Source organism: Anguilla anguilla, chromosome 10 (assembly GCF_013347855.1).
Source record: "Anguilla anguilla isolate fAngAng1 chromosome 10, fAngAng1.pri, whole genome shotgun sequence".
In the NCBI taxonomy this organism is placed as follows: domain Eukaryota; kingdom Metazoa; phylum Chordata; class Actinopteri; order Anguilliformes; family Anguillidae; genus Anguilla; species Anguilla anguilla.
This window is the reverse complement of record NC_049210.1, coordinates 38,956,706-38,971,455: the sequence shown is the minus strand read 5'-3', so window position 1 is coordinate 38,971,455 and position 14,750 is coordinate 38,956,706. Positions and strand designations below refer to the sequence as shown.

The 14,750-nt window shown below is 41.4% G+C and overlaps 1 long non-coding RNA gene across 1 annotated transcript; it reads right to left on the bottom strand.

The window, feature by feature from the left end:
- Nucleotides 1-938: 938 nt before the first annotated feature.
- On the bottom strand, nucleotides 939-7,095 carry LOC118237465. Its single transcript, XR_004767178.1, has 2 exons — nucleotides 7,053-7,095; nucleotides 939-1,356 (listed from the first exon to the last, which is right to left on the bottom strand). It is a non-coding gene; the product is annotated as an uncharacterized LOC118237465 (long non-coding RNA).
- Nucleotides 7,096-14,750: the final 7,655 nt, after the last annotated feature.

Here is a 14,750-nt window from a genome sequence, read left to right as displayed (position 1 = left end):
GAAAAGGAAAAATAAAACTCCGCACTTGATCATGCAAGACGCGTGGCAAGTTCAGCCAAGACCTAATCAAAATGGTCCATTTTCTGGATGGGGGGTTATTGATTCCACCCCTGAGGTATTAACAGCCAATCAATACCGACTTTGTCTTTTGCAATCATTGGGTGGGTCAAAGCTATAATTTGTTCCTCTCCTAGAAACTCCTTGCTTTGGGGTGGGGGGTCGGAGCAGATCAGAATTTCCTCTGCCTTACGACCCCATTGTTCTTATTCCCATTGTAAGCCTCTATGATACAAAGGCTGTGGTTTCAAACTACGGTTAATTTGATGTATGCAATATTGCTAAATGAGCGCAACAGAGCTTATAAAATCATTACATTATATTCCCTTCTTCACCTTCTCTGGTAATTTGACATCATGCTGATTAGTCTTTTATGCATGCCATTGCTGCACAGACAGACATGTGCAAAACCCCCTTAGAAAATGATTATACAGAGAAATGTCCACTGACTGATATACCGTCTGAGTTTTCTGAGGAACTAGATTCTTGCCAAAAGGCAGGAGGTTTCATTTCTTTAATGCCTACACTTTCATCAAAGCTTTGTAGTAATTATCTAATGTCTAACCTGTCAAGGGCCGGTCCCTCTTGGGAACATTACCACACATTGTCACATGTCCTACTTGTAAAGAAACACTTCATGGCTGTTTAAATGTTAATGACTCTATGAATGCAATGACACTAATTTGCAGTGTTCAACGGGGCTTTTGTTAAGCGTAGATAAGAAATCTAAAATAATTACAGAACCACTTAGTTAAGCTTCGTAAGTAGAGAACAAAACATTGGATTTTGAAGTTAAAGGGGGCTGATGAAATAAATGCCATTGGTTCTAATATAATCTCGATATTAAAATGTTCCAAGTTCATGTAGACAGATTCAGAAACGCAGAGGGGATACGGGTTTAGTGGCTATCATTCTTGAGAATGATATTTGACTTATCAACCAATTCAGAGTACATCAACCACAATCTATAAAACAAAAATTAAGACATCCTTCAATTTTTCAACAAAGTGTAATGCTCTTTGTTCTGAACATGTGCTAACCATCACCTGCTGTCAGTGACCTAAACTCCGGGCCGAAGTCGCTGTCGCCATTGGGCTGTTCTGTGTAACCACCAAGCTGAGACAGCCGCCACAGTCTGAAGCACTTCCCTTCACCTAGATGCAACAGCCTGTCTCTTGTCCCTTCTGCCGAAGGGGTCCTTTCCGAAAATAACGGGCCCCTGTCGCGGTGTGGCGTGGCATGTCTTCGGTTTCAGACAGAGACTGCGCGCTCCGCCATTGCTGGCCCCGCCCGAAAGGTCTGGAAGCGGAAAAAAAAAAAAAGTTGAGAAGTTAGCCTAATTAGAGGACGGACAGGTTGTGCCATTTTCATGCCACCCCCCAGCCCTGGATATTTTTCCGAGCACCTGTGGAAGAGTGACAGCCTGGCAAATGAGCTCAGCCAGGCCGGGGAGAGTGGCAGCGGGGGGAGCGAGGGTGAGAGATGTCACAGCCAGGCAAGGCCCCCGCAGGAAGACGCTCGCCACTCTCCTGACGACCAGATAATGACTCCATGCGCGACGGATCGAGAGGAGACGGGGGAGAGGCCGCGCTGATGAAATATAACTCTGACTCCATGGCTTTATTTGTGTCACAGCAGCTGTCTGGCCCTAAAGAAGTGATTTCTCTGGAATGACGCGGGAGTGCAGTCTGGCCTCGCGTTATAAAACGATGCACTGCCTCCTGGAGTGAACCTTTGCAATGGCTCATTCTCTTCTCACCTCAAGTAGTAATATTTTGCTGGCCAGCAGGATGTGTATGCTTTGAATATATATATATATATATTTTATTTTTTAAAGTCATATTAATAAGAGATGCATTGTGCCATTGTGTGAATTTCTCTTAAGCACTGTAGTAATTTGGTGTGATTCAGGAAAGTTTGATTAGCATTCTGTATTTCTGCATGTTTGTTGTTTAAAATCTTCTGAGGACACGTGCAGTTGGATGGATATGTGCCTGTTGCATGCTTGATATTTCTTTACCATCTTTACTAAAACATGAGATTGTCCAACACTATCTTCTTGTCATTTGCATCTCTTTAACTCCCACACTGTTAAGTACTGCAAGTACAGAGTCAATAAATTAATCATGGATTACAAAAGAAAAGGTGTCATCTGAGTGCATTAATGCTTCGAAAAAAGACCAAATCTGCCATTGGTTTTACTGCGAGCTAAGTGCTTTTATTATATAAAACAGCATGCTGAAAAAAATCATAGCTGTTCTTCAATAAGCCCATCTCTTCTTTGCAAACTGGCCACATGTAGGAAAGCACAAGACTCTTGAGTGTGTTTGTGAATCTATGAAAGAGTGTGTATGTCTATAAGTGTCTTCATAAGTGTGTTTATTTTTTTTTAATGTGTTATTGTGCAATTGGGTATGTGTGTATGAGTGTTTGTGTGTGTGTGTGTGTGTAGGAGTAGGATTATGTACAAGTGTGTGTGTGGCAGCATTTAAAATGTGTGTTTGTTTGTGTGTGCCAGTGAATAGGCCAGAATAGTCAGATTCAGTATCTCACGTAGACTGGCTCTTCAGCTGAAACTTGGCCTGATCCAGTAAGAGACAGAACGTGATTTAATTTTTTTTTTTTCTTGAGAGATGAGAACTGTGCAATGTGTAGAGGGCAGCAGCGCTGTGCTACGTGAGAGAACTGTGCTTTCAGCACAGCATCCAGAGACCCCAGCAGCACAACATACACTTCATTGTGTTTATGAACCTAATTAAGGCTTGCTCCGAGGAAATCCACAAGGGAAGAGCAACAAGCTTCACTGCTGTGAAATACACTTCTCTCAAGGAGGTGTGAGAAAACGGCATCATTACCCCTTAATAACGATCATATTTTTGCTTAATTTCCGATGCAAATCCCCCATAAATCACATTTCTGCTGTAAACTCAACATTTCGTATTCTATTACCTTGACTATGTTCTCTTAAACATTAAAACAAGCACAAAAGCCATAATATTATAACAGTGAAAAACTGGTGAACTAAAAAAGGGAATCTTAAAAAAAAAAAAAAAAAATTAATTAATAAATAATCCTTTCCCAGGAATATATTTGACACAGATGGCTAATTGTGAGCAGCCTAATCCAAAATTCCAAGTCCAAGAACAAGCGCCATATATAAATATATATTATTCTATTATAAGTTATGTTAAAAAATAACATTCTTTGCAACGACAGCAGTGCCATTTTCAACATTTTGGAGGCGTCAAAATGTTCAACATCAGCAGTGCCTCTGAAACACCTCAAATCAAATGAACTCATTCACATGCTTTCCATGATTTGAGGAGCCCTGCCTTACCCCACATTATGTCTAGAGAGGTGTGGCGTGAGCCAAATCTGTTTCAGGCCCGAGGCAATGTTTCTGTGACCCCAGCTCCCCCAAACAAAGGGGTTAGGGTTAGGGTTAGGGTGAAAAACAGCATCCTTTGTATCTCACAGAAGAATTTTGTTCATAGGCTTGCAGGTATCTGACAACTTCTAATAAGGAAACGTTTCTTTTTCTTTCTTTTGGACATGCAACACCACATTGGTTCAGTGGCTTTCCAATGTCACATTGTAAGACACACCAGTCAGTAATTACCTATAGTATACATCAAAGCAACACTGCCCACTCCCCCCCACCCAAACCTGAGACAAGAAAGACTCATTCATCAATTTCAGGTTATGCTGCCAGACGTCATAGGGACATAGGGGATAGCTGATGGACGTGTCATATTGACGTGCGGCATTTGATGTGATGTATGTTTTGGGGTAGCAATAAACTGTGAGCACCTCATCATACGGTTTCAAATCGGCTGACGCACAGCCGCTGTCATCTCAAGCATTAGCGCGTTCTTCCTTGTTATTGGCTCCTGACCGGCGCATCCCTGCCACACCCACCTCAGCAGCGTACAAGAATCCCCCCCCCCCCCCCCCCCCCCCCATGACACAACAGGCCCGCTCGCACCGACATCCATCTTTCCCGTGGAACATGGAGGTGGGTGGCACGCTTGACACATTAATAATGAAGTCCATTACAGTGAAGACCCATTGGGGGTGCTTAGAAATTGCAATTAGTGCCAGAAGAGGATGGCGATGGTGACGTTGCCAAACTAATGAGCCTGGAAGGTGGGGAGGCATCCTGTAGAAAACACACGGAGAATGCATTAGCGTGTGGTCCGCATATTTACAGCCCTGTCACTCTCTCTGCTGATGCAGGGTGGCATATGTATGCTGAAGGCTATCTGTGCCAGTGAACACACTGGATGTTTCGAAACACTTTGACGTGTGTCAGACCACACATAAACGGAGCTCTTTTGGCACGAGAGTTTGAAAGAAAAGTGGGGGAAAAGTTTTGTGCGGTCCAAATATTTCTACCCACTTAACTGGCTTCAGAGACTGTTTTGAATACTGATATTGTGTATGCGTGTTGCTCACCCGCTGCAGTCGCCTGATGTTTATTTGCTGGAGAAACCCCTTACAGTAAATATACTCCCTTCAATGTTAGCATGTGTTAGCATTTAAGCCAGGAGACTCGAACTCCTTTTAGTTTTTAAACTGATCGTTTTTAATCCATGGTGTCCTGTTTCAAGATAAACTCATCCAGCAGCAATGGTAGTTAAATCAAAATCAGTCTTGTCAAAGTACTGTATTACTTAGTTGTTAAAAAGCTGCATATTTATTTGCTGTTTTGAAAATGTTGTTATCCTGGTCTGGCACTATTGCTAATATTAATCTGGTGAACAGACTAGCAAATGTGCATGATTAAATAATGAATTTAAATTATTCAGGAAAAGCAATGAGATGTTTAATGATTGGTGCAAACATGGAAATGCAAGAAATTCAGAGACACAAAATTCAGCGAAGGCAGTGCTGACAGTAATTTTCTTCTTCCATTCAGTCGATCCCCTACATAAACAATATTAGAAGTTATTTCCATGGCTAGTCTCCAGTATATTACATGTAAAGGCTAAAAATTAAACTAACACGTGTGGGAGTTTTTGTATGACTCAGGATGGTTTCAGGATTTTCACTTTGTTTTTATTCTGTGCGTGGTTTAGATTCAGTCATGTGGGAATCTGTGAGGTGAGAATGATCGTGTCTGTCCAAGGGAAATAACTTTAAAAAGACAGGGACCTCCTGTTACTAATCTTCACCATGTGCTGTCGGCAAACACAGACAAATTTAATTATCATTCATTAGAAAATATATTCCCAGTTTGACTCAAAAAATGACACTATGGATTCGAGCAATTTTGCTAAATTAGAGAAATCTGCTTGGCAAGATGCTGTGCAAATCAAGATGTCATCCGCTCTGACTTCAAGTTTCTGTCGCAGACATTCAGGATACTTCAAACGCTCTACAATGTCAGAAAACGAGAATTGTAAGGTAACAAGCAAACTGTTTTTACATTCTGTGAAATCAAACATATGAGAGCTAAGTCATGTTGAGATCTTGTCGACTTCTTGTCAAGCACAAAACCATTCTCAAACAACATTTAATAAAACTGCTTGAAACAGACCAAATTCCTCTGTTGTCAAGTAGGCACATTTCATTTAGTCAAATAGGCATCTTTTATTCATCTTTTAATGACAATCTGACAGAACTGAAACCTGTGCTCTTTTCAAGAACATTTAAGAAGTGCTTTCGTACGAGGACCGTTACCGTACAATCACTTTCTCATACGCCCCTGGAATACAGGATACACCCATAATCCTCTTTGCCATTCCCTCGCACATGACAACTCATTAAACTGCTCATCTAATTGGATCCGCCGACAAGAGCAGCGAGCAATTTTCAAAACCGTCTGCATTTGTAAACAATGTCCAGAAGCAATCGAGTATCTTTAAAGGAATCAGTCCCCGCTAATGCAGCGCAGCCCTCTATGCCTTTGTACATCCCACGTCAATAAAAGAGATGAGCACACAGCAGCCCCGCCTGAACTGTATAAATTACTTTCATTATCAGCCGGCCCACCGCTAGCGCTCGGAGTAGCCGTGCAACACGTGAGCCAAGGTTCCTTCTCGCTCGTCAAGGGTAAGTGACCCTTCCCCCCCTTCCGGCTGCCCGGAATTGATAATATTCTCGTTTAGCCGTGATATGTGTGACAGCTCTAATTTAGATGCTCGTGGTAGGGCCGTCTGACAAAGTGCTTCCTGACCGAGCTGCCTCCATTTTCGCGGATCCGCAGGGAAAAGACAGCGACCAAGGCCTCAACTGCAGATTTTCGCAGCATGCTAGTTAATGGAGTAAGTCTGCATTCAGGAAGGTGCACCGATATTAGTCCAGTGCAATAAATAAGTAAGTAAATAAATAAATAAATAAATAGCCCCTAAAAACACTCAGGATACTTTTTTTTTCCTGTCCTTTTATGTGTTAATGTAATGGTTACGTGCTAGGACCTGCAGTCAAGAATCTGTTTGTTTTCGCCCATGAAACGTTTGACCTTTGAAAAGGGATCGCGGAAAGGTAATGTGACATGTTTATGTCCGAATGAAATGAGGACAGCATATTATCGTGACGTTTATTGTAAACCATAACTGGGGTCTGTTTAGCGGCCAGTTATCTGTCACGGAAGAATATGCCGTAGCAGGAAGGGCAGTTTTATGTACTGAGGGACATAAACTTGCGGCTCTGTACGTGCAGAAACAGCCTCTTTGTGAGACACGCGGCTGCTGCATCATATCACGTTCAGTGGTGTCTGTAAGTGGTGACCGAGCGTTAGCCTGCTCCTCCAGACTCCGGCTCGGCCTGTGTTCTGCTAATGGAGCTTTATTGTTGAGTCTACTCGTACTTCCTCTGTTTATGGGACTTGTTACGCATGATAAAAAGGGTTTGATATCTAACATCTTCTGGGTTTCAGATTCAGTTATTAAAGTTGCTTTATTAGCATCATTTGGAGCTACTAGTGTCATCTGAACTTGCCCTCCCGCCCCCCCCCCCCCCCCCCCAGCTCATTTTAACATTTAGTTTCTTACCTTAATATGTCTGCTACTTGAGGCACTAAAATCCTTCTCTTCATGAAGCACTTCCTGCCTGAACCATGCTGTGCACATCAACAGACCCTACTAAACGCTGCCAGAAGCAAGCCGGAGGATAAGTAGGGCTCCATCTTTCAGCTGATGCTGCAGTCTGTGAATTCAGGTTTTATTCTGTGTGTGATCATGCTGGTGTCTTCACCAGGCTCTAACACGCACATCTACTGAGGATTCAAGATAATTTTGTCACGTCCCTTTTGACAAATGCACATCATTGCAACGAATCCCTCTTCATAAGAGCTATGTAGCTCCTTCATAAACAGTGAATAGCACCTCCATAAGCACTACATAAAAAAATAGTAAATGTCAATAAATTCTATCCTGCTACACCTTTGCATGGATTGATTTGACACCATCTTACACTATTTTCACAATTAGTGTTTAACAATCAGCTGGCAAACAATGATCTGCGATTGAATATACACCCTGACAACCATGAGATTGGCAACAGAAACTTGATGGAAGCCGTGAGGTACTGTTCCTCAAGGAGGGATGTTTTCCAAAAAGGCGTCAACACGTATTGGAACACTCCGGATCTTTTCTTTTTTTTTTCTTTTCCAGGTCACATGATGTAGAGCAGAGCCAGCGGAGCCATAGAAGGACCTTCAGCAGCTCATAAATCAGCCCCTAAACGGCAGCGGCCAGCCAGAAGCCCTCTCCTCGAGCCTGGGCTAGACGCCGCTCCCCCAGCAGCGGGAGTGCAGCCCCTCCTCATGGGCCTGCCTTCCAGAACCCAACTCTTTCCCCACTCCCCTGCTCCTTCATCCCCGGGCCGGGAGCATTGCAAACGGGCAATGAAGCCACCGTTACCCCCCCCGCGTGCTGCGGGGGCCGTCGCTGCAGGCCGTCAGGTGCGCGTAATAGCTGGCGGCGCCGCGGCTGGCGGGATTCGTCATGTCAGCCTCAGACCCGCTCTCGGCCGGTTAATTGCGTCTTTTAGCCCGAGTTTATTTGTCAGGGATATACTTGTCAGAGAACAAATTGCCACTCTTTGGCTCCGGCTTCATGAAAAAGAAGGTCTTGGAAGTGTTACCGTTAGCCAAATATTTACTAAACCGTTCGTCTTATTGAGGCTCCCTATTATAGCCCCCACCTTTGTTTACATTTCAGTCCTTTTAATTCAGTCTATGTGTATAATCTAGAGGCATTTAAATGGAACCACAGAGGAATGTGAGTGCTCGGGATTACAATGGTGTTTTAAATTCGTCAATGCTTGAATTTTAAATGAAAACTGAATTTAGAAAAATCTTTTATTAATATTATATATGGAAAAAAAAGATTTAATTGTCTGATCTTAAATCAACAGAGAATAAATTGTGATTAATGTAATCGAATATGTTTTGGCCACAAAATGCCCAGCTGTATAAATCTTAAAAATGAACAATTTATTGTAATTTTCTTTTTCCCAAGTTTACTGCACTGTTTATAAAAGTAATGACAAAAAAGTATATTCTCTTAGGGTTAGGTTGGCAATACTTACTCAACAAGTATTGATGCTGTGGCAGTTGCATATAGGACTTCAGATTGAAAAATAGCATGTTGGGTAATTCTTTGAATCCACACACAGTAATTGCTTCCATGCAGAATTCTTGAGGGTAGGAAAAATGCCAGAAAGGCATTCAATACAAAATGATGGATATGTTTTTCTTGTTTTGTTATTAATTACCATATGTCTGAAGTCAAAAAGTTCTTGGATGTTATTGGGTTTAATTTTACAAAATATCCTAAGGCCTGCATGCAGTGACTGTCAAATAACAAGTTATATAATGCAACACCCACTATAGGAGTCGTGATACGATGGTACAATTCCAATGATGTACCCTCACAGCTATTGTACACAGTAGCCCTACTTTGAAACCATACACGCTCGAGTTTAAATGGTGCCTAGGTTGCTACGGGCTGAAATCAGATGTTTTGAAAGTAGAAAAGAAAAGTTTCAAAGCCAAGTGCAATCGCACGTTTCCTGAAACTCATCTTGTTGTTTGCAGGACCTGTCAGCGTTCTCTCCTGCCTGCCAGAGGGCGTTTTTTTTTGGCGTTTCGGACAGGGTGCTGACAGGCTTTTTCATCCTGCCTGTTTTTGAAACCCTATCTCGGATGACTGCGTCTGGTGTCAGCCTATCGGAGCCAGCGTCCTCGGGCGCTGCACCTGGGCGTTCGTGATGCAAGCGCCCGACGGGACCGACGCGATTTACGGTCACTTTAGGCGTCCGCGGATGCCTGAGAGATGGCTCTCGCATTCTGCCTGGCCCATTTACTGCCCCCGTCTTCTTTACATTGGCCCCGTTTCCCACCGTCCCCTCGCCTCATTGGACGGCAAATGGCCTGTGGGAGGAAATCACACACCGTAGGGTCGTGCTGTGCTTTGGAGTCAGGTGATTGAAATGAGAGGTCCTCCCGAAAAACAGCAGGCTGGTGGAGGGGGGTCCGGTACGACGAGCCACACGGCTACTTACCCCACCCCTCCATTCAGACTCGCGTGTCAATAGCACTGATTTCCCTGCCATCATGTCGTCTTTTGCGAGCCAAAAACCACTAGTCCTTTTTCGCTCGATGTACAGTAAGAAGAGCGGGTTTGGCTGGAGAGGTGGACACCAGAAAGCTAGTTCCAGGCACCAAAACTTAGAACTTGGAAAGCTTGCAGCAGAGCTAGCACGATAGCCTGCCTGGGCTTTCTCCGTTGACGTGGTAAAATGCCTCGTATACCTGAAGGCTTGATTTATGGAAACCATCAAATCTCACCGCTTGGTCTTTGTGTTCCCTCGTTATCACATTGTCTGCTGCACAGGTTGGACAGCGAGACTGGCCATTCTTATTTATCTTGATGCAGATCCGAACACAGCTGTCGTGTGATATATTGAGGGAAACATAAAAATGCCCACAAGTGCGAATGAAATGCAATAAATTACAACAAAGTTCACTATTTTCAACTTGTGTCAGCCTAGTCGAATCGTTTTGCAATTCTGATTCGTCACACACACCAATAACATTGAACGATGTCATTTGGGAGTAGAATTTATGAATAATTCAGGAAATGACTATGGTTATTATCGGAACACCAAGCAGGCATGAAGTTATAAGAACCATTACAGCCAGACAGACAAGAGAGATTCCAGTCCAGCCTTTCACCTGTACTCTGGTGGCTAGAAACAAAAGCTGAATTGTTTGCCAATGAACACTGGTTTGTTCTGCTCAATTAGACCCTTGGGTACCAGTCAGGCTAGCTCTAAAACTACCTCTTTTTTGTTTGTCCATGTGCAGAATTGCAAATAGACTAATTATGTTTCTAAGAAAAACCACGGATTGTAAAGGTAATAACAATGGCTCGTATCGAAGTCAAAGTAAACCAGAATTCCACATAACCATGAATTACTTCACAACAGGTCCAAGGTGATAGTCTGCCAGAATTTTCTGATTTGAAAGTAATTTTTTTTTTTTTTAAAGTTATGTGCTGGTATGCAAAACAAATCCTCAAGTGATTCTCTTATTCGTTTGGTATGTGACAAGCGCGCTGGCCTCTTCCGCCACGAATGGTCGTGGCTGTGTACGTTCGTCTTCCCTTCGTTCATGTGCGTTCGCTTCAATCCGTGCTTTCGGGGCAGTGTGTGAACCGCAAGCACGGACTGATCTGCACTGTGTTTTCAACCAGCGCTCTCACAACAGCCAGAGAAAGCAGCGCGGATTAAAGAATCGGGTGGTTGGAATCCCCGGAACATTCTAGACTGTTCCTAGAGCCAACAGACATAACAGCTTTGCGTGATTGTTTCCTCAGGGTTTTTGTTTTGCTTTGCGCTTGTGTGTCAGGTACATCCGAGCTTCTTTCCCAGGCAAAACACAGGGCTCAACTATTTTCCCTTTTGAAGTTTTACGTATTTGTTATACAATTCATTGATTTTACCGAACCCAGCGCAGCGCTGTGAGTCTATCTTGAAGTCTACACCAGCACTCTTGCACTTGAAACAATTTAGAAGTCTCTCTCAGGGTTAAAGTGCAAGAAGCTGAGGTCTCGGTACAGCCGGTTACGTGCTGGGCGTCGGTTCCTGTCACATTTCATTTCATTGCTCCCAGACACACACTTTTCTTGGGGGAAAGTAGTGGTTGTGGAGTAGATTAGGACATAATGGGAATATTACATTCTCATGAAATTGAGGGTAAAGAGCACAGCTGTCACGGTGGAAAGATAATATTTCTTTATGGCACAATGACCTTTCTGGTGCGTCGCCAGCCACCGTACCTGCGTGAGCGACTTAAATCATCTGCCGCAACAATCACTCCAATTTCCCCACTGACACCTGTCTTAATTAAAAAGATAGACAAGTCACTCACAGCAGCATTGTATTGTACTTCTGTATGCCAGCCTGTTGAAACTATAGAACATTTTGTACCGAGAGGTACAGATCTAAAAATGTTTCTGTGTGGCTTTGCCATTTTCTTGTCCATTTTTATGTGTTTTCTCAGTAAATGATGTGTGTGTTTTCTGCATCACCATTGTGAAATATGTTAAATTCTGTACATATAAAATAATTGATTTAAAAAAATAATAAATAAAATGCCTAATATTTTGTACATGTGTCAATAGGATCTGCCCCAAAAATATTGGTGGATTTATGACATGTCCAAACTGACAAAAAAAGATTTGCAAGGATCGAAACCTCACACAATGTGATCGTCTTTTTTGTCAAGTTGTACTGGATTTCATTCTAATGCATTTTGCACAAAGTACTATGCAATGCACAAGGGGGGTAGGAGAGACTTGGATCAGCCATAGTTCACAGCATGCATGCTAGCACAGCCAGAATCTATCCTGCAGACAGCGTATAGATTCCAAGAAGAAGCGTAAACAACCGTAATATTTTTGCTTTGCCTTCAACAGAATGGCCGGATAAATGGACATACAGTATGTCCCTCTAGGTAAATACAATATTAATCAATAATACAAACTGTATTTACTTACCCCAGGGCTGTGCGGACCCACCTGTCACACAACAATAAAGGGACTCCAGCCTGGAGCTCTGCCAGGTTAGTAGGGCATTGGGGGGAGATACTGAGAAATCATAATGTGCACACATTAAATTGGAACTGGCTCTCTCTCTCAGTAGCAATACTCATAACCGTTTGCCTGAACGTTTTTCTGAGTGACCATTCACACTGAACTGCAATATTTACGGCTTGTTAGTAAATTTAAGTCCTGAGTAATTTAAGTACCCCACATCAACTAAACTCTGTTGTGTAGATCCAAGTATTAAATATCTCCACTGGTTTATCAAAAGTAATGGATTGCAGGTCATTTTGGCATTAGTACACTGTAACCTGGAGAATGGTACCGGTGCTATTTATTTACAATCTGGGAATTTTCTAGTGATTTTAAGCCCACTGGATTCTGAGTATGAGCTTCTTCCCCTGTGGTAAATTCGGGGGCCAGGAAATCATATTATTGTCTGAAGTGAATCCAGCTAAGTTGGTACTGGCCTGAATGAATATGTTACACATTTGTTCTGGATAACTATTTTCTGGACATAAAGACAAAAAGCCGGACTAGAAATCAGTCTGTGAAAGCAATGTTGCAAAGTATGTGCTGGTGGCAGTGTAATGCCCTACTGGGGGAGTTGCTGCTGAGTGATGCCAGTTCAAATCCAAGGCGGGGCATGGCAATATAAATGACATCTACATGTACCATAAAGTATTTAAATTGTTTTAGATTAGGCTGTTTACTAGACCAGGCAATAATTTCTACCATGCATTTTATATCCAGACTTTGTAAATGAGCCAAAAAGCCTTCTTGACTACAAATTTAATAAGTACTGTGGTAAGCACATTGATTAATCCCTGCTTCAGTGTACATATTGAACCTTGTTTACATACAGTAGCTTTTTATTTAAAACTATTTCAATCTTCATCTTTCAAGGTTATGAAGCATACCCCTTTGGAAAAATAAATACAAATGATAAGATTTTGTATAAATAATTTAATTTAAGAAAAGACAACAAAACATTATCATTCCATGATGTCTAAAGATTTTTATTTTTTTTAAAGGTTTAATTTTAAAAGAGGCAATTATTTCAAAGCTAGATGTAATTTTTCCAGTGGTTAAATATGTTCATTTTGTAATCGATACTTAATCTAGTTTAGCCATATATGGAAACACTACGACACTTAATCAGGTTTAAAGCAGACACTGTCTGAAGATGTCTGAGCAGAAACATAGACAAGCTAGATGGAAGATTAATAGAGGTTTAATGTAATGAATTCACTTCTAAAACCTTGCAATTGTCCTCATTTGTCACTGTATCTTTTTTTCCCCTCTTGTATGTTTTTCTTCTTTGTCTTTCTCACTCATTGAGCACTAGAGGGGTTGGAGACTATAATTAATTTGTCAGATGCATCTCATACTCTAAAGCAGTTATAGTTTCGCCACAGGCTGAATACGGATAACATTTCTACAGGCTAAAGAATTGTATAGGCACAATATGCATATTCATGCTTACAAAAATTGGTTATTTCTTTGGTTTCACATTGAATCGACTATAATGTCTTTCCATTTGTATACACATTTTAAAATCATTTACATGGCTTCATAAAATGATTGTAGGCACTAAGGCTGTGGCTGGGCCATTCTACTGATTATGTACAGGTGCACTGCACCTTAAAACCACGCACTCTAAAGAAACCACTGCAATGCATTGCAGTAAAATAATTTTGTATTTTCGAGTGCAAGCTGATAAGCAATAAAATAATTAGGCTGAAGGACATCAAATCAGGAGAGACATTCCAATTCAATTTCCTCTGTACAAAACTGTATTGTATAATGCACAACAATAAATAAATCAATTTCTAAAAGATGTGTATTAAATGATAATATTCATGAGGCAATGAGCTCATTGTTTTTCCTCAATTCATCATCATATACTGCCATGACGACCCGAAAACTAATTACCTAGGGCTGTTTTATTCATTACGGAACATGTTTGCATATGAATGTTAATTCATATTCTCTTATTTAATTTCCTGGATTATCTCTGTAATGTGGCACCTGCAGAGCTGTACAAAGTAATTCATTTACAAATTAACACTGCCTAATTTATGTAACTGAATAGATAACTGTAATAACATTACACTTATACTTCTTTTAATAGTTTTTTGATTAAAAAGACAGATTTAGCTATATTCTGAAAATAAAAGTGGATTAAGAGGGAGAATGCATCAATCACATTTACCTCCTCAGTCTGTCTATTAAGAGTAATGCTTGTAGGATTTTGTTTGTGTTGGCCATAATCTGAAAGTAGAAAACAGTGATGTTGCTGGCTTGAGGGGGATACAGTGGTATTTCATTATAGCTCGCACAAACTGTTTTTGATTGCTTTGGAAAATAATATTTAACATATACCACATTAATGTGACACTAATGTGTTTTATGTGACGTGTCTGGGTATTCCGAATACAATAATAGGTTTTCCATTTGGAAAAGCATACACGCTTCTCTATTCAGCACCAAAAATGCATGTTGCCAACACAAGATGATGGATACATGAATCAGATATGTTGTCATTTATTGCTGAAAAACAATAGGCTGCTACTTTTTCTTGCCATATTATTATTTTTGTCTGAATCAACAACAGGTGTTCTTCCAAGTCGTCGTATC